The 6,000-nt window shown below is 34.3% G+C and overlaps 1 protein-coding gene across 1 annotated transcript in view; it reads right to left on the reverse strand.

The window, feature by feature from the left end:
- Nucleotides 1-753, reverse strand: part of LOC117780513 (ABC transporter G family member 21) — a 35,647-nt gene extending 34,894 nt beyond the window's left edge. Inside the window, exon 1 of the mRNA XM_034617069.1 lies at nucleotides 181-753. The gene's annotated coding sequence lies outside the window, so the exon portion shown is untranslated. The remainder of the gene's footprint in view (nucleotides 1-180) is intronic.
- Between the last annotated feature and the right edge of the window lie 5,247 nt (nucleotides 754-6,000).

Genomic DNA, 6,000 nt, shown 5'->3' on the forward strand with positions numbered 1-6,000 from the left:
GTCAATAAGCCCGCGCGAAACAAAGCGCCAGAGCAAAATGTCAGTTTACATTTTGTGCATATGTACATATATCTGTGATTGTCTGTAGTTGTGTGCACGGAATAAAAATGTAAACATAGCAAAAACAACAAACGAGTGTCAAGAAACAACAAAAACAATACACACACACAAAACACGCACCCAAAAGCAGCGAATCGGCGAATCGGCAACTTGACGAAGAATCTCGTTGTTGGATTTCAGGATGGAGGAGGGGAGTCTTGCTGGCTGTCTGACTGAACGGTTGGCTTGTTGTTTGGTGGTTGGCGGGTGGGTTGTTAGACGAGTTGATCGCTATTAAATATTTGATTTAAAATCAGCTGCGACGCCTTACACAAGCGACAACAACAACGAAGCGAGAGGATAAAACTTTTTTTTCTCTTAATTTATTTTATGCATTTGTTTGACTTAAACATGGAGAGATAAACACTCTCTTAGCACACGCACAGGAACACACAGAACGAACACGGAAAACCGAAGCCCAAACAGAAACAGAAACCGAAACGAAACGAAACGTAATGAAAAGATGTAAAAAAAAGGCTTCAGTGCATGTTGTTGCTGCTGCTGCTCCGATCGACTAACTGAATTGGAATTGAAAGCTGAACGGCAACGGCGACTGCGACTGCGACTGCGACGACGACAACGATAACGTCAACTTTCTGACAACGGAGCAACGACGACGCGTTACGAACAACCAACGACGGCCAATTCCGATCTCATACTGATCACCGTTAAACAGTGTTTGCTTGTTGCTGCTGTCGCTGCTGTTGCTGTTTTGAACGCGTCGCAGTTAGCGTCAAAGAGCGCATGGACGTGCATGAATGACAATTTTAACAGCGCTGTGGGCGCACAGTCTCTTCACAACTCAAGCAGCGTTGCTCGCAGAAAACAAACACTGCACGTGCGTATGAAGCTTATGCTCTCCCACTCTCACATTCTCTCTCTATCACTCGACACTTTTTCCTGTAAGCTTACAAGCTGCTAAGAGCGACAAGCTGTAGCGCTCTTTGCTTTCGTTACATTCAATGTAATGTAATTCTGTTAAAAGAGCTCTGTAATCAGTCACCGAAGAAAGTGAACCGGGAACTTCTTAACCGATAAATGGAAGGAAAGCTTTTGTGAGACTTAGCTAAGTTTAAAAAAATAAAAATTGGTGACTCTTTGATTAAATTTTGCTATTACACTAAGAACAAAGTGTGTCTGAAAATAATAGTACCGCATCCCAATTTTTTACAGTGTACAACACAAGTAATTTGACAAGTTTTAAGATTGACGTTTATCAAGTTTGGTAACGATTTCGTTTTTCTAAAGAATTATGTATAACATTTCCGGCACGCATTGGTAAAATTAAAAATAAATGAAGAACTTGTGAATACATACATCTGAATGTATGTTCAAATTTTAATCCGAGATGAAAAACCTTTTTGGTATTATCTATATGGCAAAATGACAAAAACTCGTTGTGCGTGCCTCAGTTTCGTATATTTGTCGACTGCTGAAGCTTATCAGTCATTCAACTTGGCTACAGAAAGCAACGGCAACAACAACAGCACTTACAAAAAAAACCAGGAAGAGAATTAAACCGTAAAGCACATAGAGACAACATCCATAAAATGTGTGAGCTGTTTTTAAGCTTTCATCTTCGTTGACCAAATCCCAGTACCCAGTACATGTCTGGGTATAATGCCCGTGATCTGTAAATATAAAGATGATTATTTACTTTTATCTACCCCCGTTTTATACACATACTAGACGAAAGGGGTTGGGCTATTTAGTTAATAGCATATGCCATTAACATTTCTAATATCTGCCAGCTGCTGTTGTTGTTGTTATTGTTGTTCATTTTCATACGCACTGTGCAAATGTGCGAGTCGTTGCCAGAAGGCACTCATACAAGCGCAAGCATTCACGCACTGTCACACATACACTCACACAGATAACAATACGCACTCAAAAGCACACGCACTTGCTCTTAACCTTGAAAAGCTAAAGCTGAACAGCTTTTTGTTGTTGTTCTTGTTGCTGTTGCTTCTCCTTTAGGTATTCATGTGTCTGTCGCTGTATGTGTGTGTGTTTGTAGGTGTCTACTGTACAGCTCTTTTCGACTGCGCTGATAACATTTTGTTGTTGCTTTCTTTTCTTTCTTTTTGTGCGTTCGTTGCTCTTCACAAACACACACCCACAGACACACACTCACGATTATTTATTTGCGTATTTTATAGAATTTTCTATAGTTTTATTATGCAGATATCTTGAAATTTGTCTTGCTAATTTTTCTTCTTAAGATTTCAGCAAATGTGTATTCAAGATATCACAATTTGCGTATTTTCTTTATTCTGATGATTTTCGATGAACTCCTTTCACCAACATTTGTTTTCCTTCTTTTTTTTCTTGTTTGCTTTCTTTGGCAGCTGTAATGCAATAAAATACAAAGTACAAGAGTGCTTAGTCACATTCTATGAGTTAAAAAAAAAAAACGGAAAGCAATTCGGGGCTTAAGTTTTTTGACCGTAGAATTATCAGATTACAAAATGTACAAAACCTGAAGAGAGTTTATAGCCTTGAATTTAACCCATATCAACTGCAATTGAGTTCAACGACAGTAACATTAAGTTCACTGAATGCTTAAAGGTGGAAACTTTGCATTAATGATGATACCTTAACAGTTAATCAAATTTTAAATTTCACAAGAAATCGGCTATTTCCTAGTTCATAAAGAACAATTTCTAAAGCAAATTTATTTTTGAGACAGCCTTAAAGTATGCTACTAGTTCTGAAAAATAATTTTCAACGTAGTTAGACCTCGTACTTAAAAAAAGTATTGGGTTTGTTTTAAAGAATATGTGCGCAACAGGCAGAAGGAGGCGTGGCAGACCCTATAAAGTATATATATTCTTGATCAGCATCAATAGCCGAGTCGATATAGCAATGTCCGTCTGTATGAGAGACCAAACTTGGTATGTAGGCTCCTCTATATTGCAAGCAGATCAAGTTTGTTTCAGAACTCGGCCCACCCAATTTACCGCCTAAAATCGACATAGAACATTTTATATTCAAATTATAAGAACAGTTTAAAACAGGGACCATAACTGTTATAAGGAATATCCAAAAAAATCACTTTTAATTGTTATTTTAAGATTTTTATTTTATAAATACAAAAGATTAGTTACTTTTATTAAAAAAAAATAAAAATTAAAAATCATCATTATTTTTGATTTTTATTTTATTAGTCTTTAGTAAGTCTTTCAAGTCTTTTTTGATGAATAATTTAAAAGTCTGTAAAGACTTTTATTTCTGATTTTAAAATTTTAAAAGTCTCAAAAGACTTTTATTTTATTCCTAAAAAATAAAAGTCTTTAAAGACTTTTGTCATATGAAAAAATTTGAATAAAAGTCTTTGTGAATATCTCGGCTTATTAAATAAAAAAATAACAAAATAAACATATTTTAAAAGAAACCTTAATAAATTAGTTAGCTAATTGCTTCATGACTTAAACGGTGCAGGATGTCGGGTGGTTGCTTACTCGGATAATGGCGCTTTATTCCTTGAGCCAAGGCTGAGACCCACAAATGTGCCAAAATATAAACTTTAAAATTGTGGACAAATTATGCAATGGATCTTATTATTTTATCTTTGATGGAAGATAGCTAGCTCCCGCCTTCTACCGCCAAATTTCCCACTTTTTTAAATTGAAATATCTTTATTGGATTAAGAGATATGATAATTGCAACAAAAAATTGTGAATTGATCCCGCTGTGCGGCGAAAAAGAGCGTAGTTAGTTAGTAAAGGATAAAGGTTCATAGAATGTCGCATGTTTTACTGGTGTTGTAATTTTAAAAGTTTTATATTGAGAATAAGCGAAGATATTGACAAAGACTTTTATTCAAAAGTTTTCAAATCGTAAAAGTCAAAATAAAAGACTCTTATAAAAGATTAATAAAATAAAAATCAATAATAATTATTATTCTAAATTTTTTGATCGCAAATAATTATTAAATGTGATTTACAAAATCAAGTCTTTAAATAACCATTAATTTTGATTTTTTTCTTTTATAAATCAAAAAAAAGTTTATTAGCTGTTTTGCAGAGATACACAAATAACAAAAATTTTGGTACATTCAAAACAAAAATTGAACTTCTCCTTATGGTTGATTTTTTATGTTGCTATTTTGAACAATAATCATTATTTTCAGTCTCTGGTTTAAAAGCTAGTGACATCAAACTTGGTATATAGACTCCTCTATATTGTAGACAGATCAAGCTTGTTTCTTTTTGCGGTCGGACCACTTTATCATATAGCGCCCATAAGAACAATCGTTCGAAAATCAAGTCTTAGTATGAAAAACTTTTTTGTTTTATGAGATATCATAACCAAACTTATAGAATATGCATTAAAGTAGTCTTATACATCCTTACCGAAGTTGGTTAAAATCGGACCACTATATCATATAGCTGTCCTAGGACCGATCGGGCGAAAATCAAGTCTTGTATGTCTTAATGAGACATCGTAACCAGCGTCGTTGCGACAAAAAGTTGCTCCCGGGGGAAAGATTTTGACAGCGCCCCCTCCACCCCCTACAATTTCTTTTTAGCAACACATTTTTTAAGCAAATAAGCAAAACAAAGATAATTCCTTTAAAAACATATAAAATTGACAACTATAAGGTCAAAAATGTTTACTAAAATTAATTAAATGTTACTACAATAAAAACTTATAACATGATAATTAGATTCGTGACAGATTATGGTACACCATTTTGAACACTTTTATCTCCGAGACAATTCAAGTTAGAGGAACCAAATTGGGTGACAATACTCTTGGGATGTTGACCTATCGGAAGTTAATTTTAAAATTTGGCCAGGCCCACGTCAGCCCCTGTTTTTCTTAGTTAAATCAAATATTTTAGACTACTTTGACTTTTAAAATGCTGAGTCGTTGCCATTTTATCCGCATATTGTCTGAACTTAACAATAACATCTAGAATACATACTTTAAAAATACATGATAAAATTAAAAATTTTAAACTTTAATTTTATAATGGTTTGTTATTTCTAAAATTGTAAAATTGATTAAAGGTCCCCCAAATTGAGGTATTAATTGTTAGCTTTGAAAGCAAAATCATAAATTACTTTACCCATATTTGGAGATATTCGATTGATAGCAAACGGAGACTGCTAAGTTATATTGTCCAATTGATTATCGTAAGTGGTTCAAATTTATGTGAAGTTTGCTAAATAAACGATGTGCTGATACTGATGTGATGTGAAGGATGTGATGTGAATCGTTAAAAAATTGTTGCAAATTCATTGTATGCTTTTCAAGTTAACTGTCCAATTTGGATTTAGTGTTAAAGTCCTGTTTAAAAATTCAAATCATCAGAAACACTAAAAAGTGCATTAAATCTCAATTTCAGTTGCTAAATGATGGAGTCGATTGATTCTAAAAATGGAATTCGAAATGTAGCAGTTTCTGGTATGTTTTTGCTATCATCTGCAGCCACATATTAAAATTGTTTTCGCACTTTTCGTTGTCTGATTTATTTAATTTCAGGCTCAACCCCTCAAATTTTTCTAAGTTTAAACTCTTTTTGAAATATCGGCGCCCCTAGTATCTTAGCGCCCGGGACGGTTGCCACCCTTGAGATCTGAGAACAGGAAAAAGTCGCTGGAGGCCAGATCAGGGGAATAGGAAAAGGAAATGCGGAAGCAAATCGAAGCTCAGCACATTTTATTTTTTTTTTAGTTTCATGGATTTATGACACGGTGCATTGACAGCACTTTCTTCTTTTGCAAATGGGGCCGTTTTTCCGAGATTTCTTCATTCAAACGCTGCAAAATTGCTTTCTACTAGTTGCTATTGATTGCTTTTTTATGGCTCAGAAAATGTGGTTTGAAAAAATGGAACTTAAACTTAACTATACACCTTTGGCATATGCTTCATTTGTTAGATTCAAATTAATTT

Source organism: Drosophila innubila (genome assembly GCF_004354385.1).
Source record: "Drosophila innubila isolate TH190305 chromosome 2L unlocalized genomic scaffold, UK_Dinn_1.0 4_B_2L, whole genome shotgun sequence".
Classification (NCBI taxonomy): Eukaryota; Metazoa; Arthropoda; class Insecta; order Diptera; family Drosophilidae; genus Drosophila; species Drosophila innubila.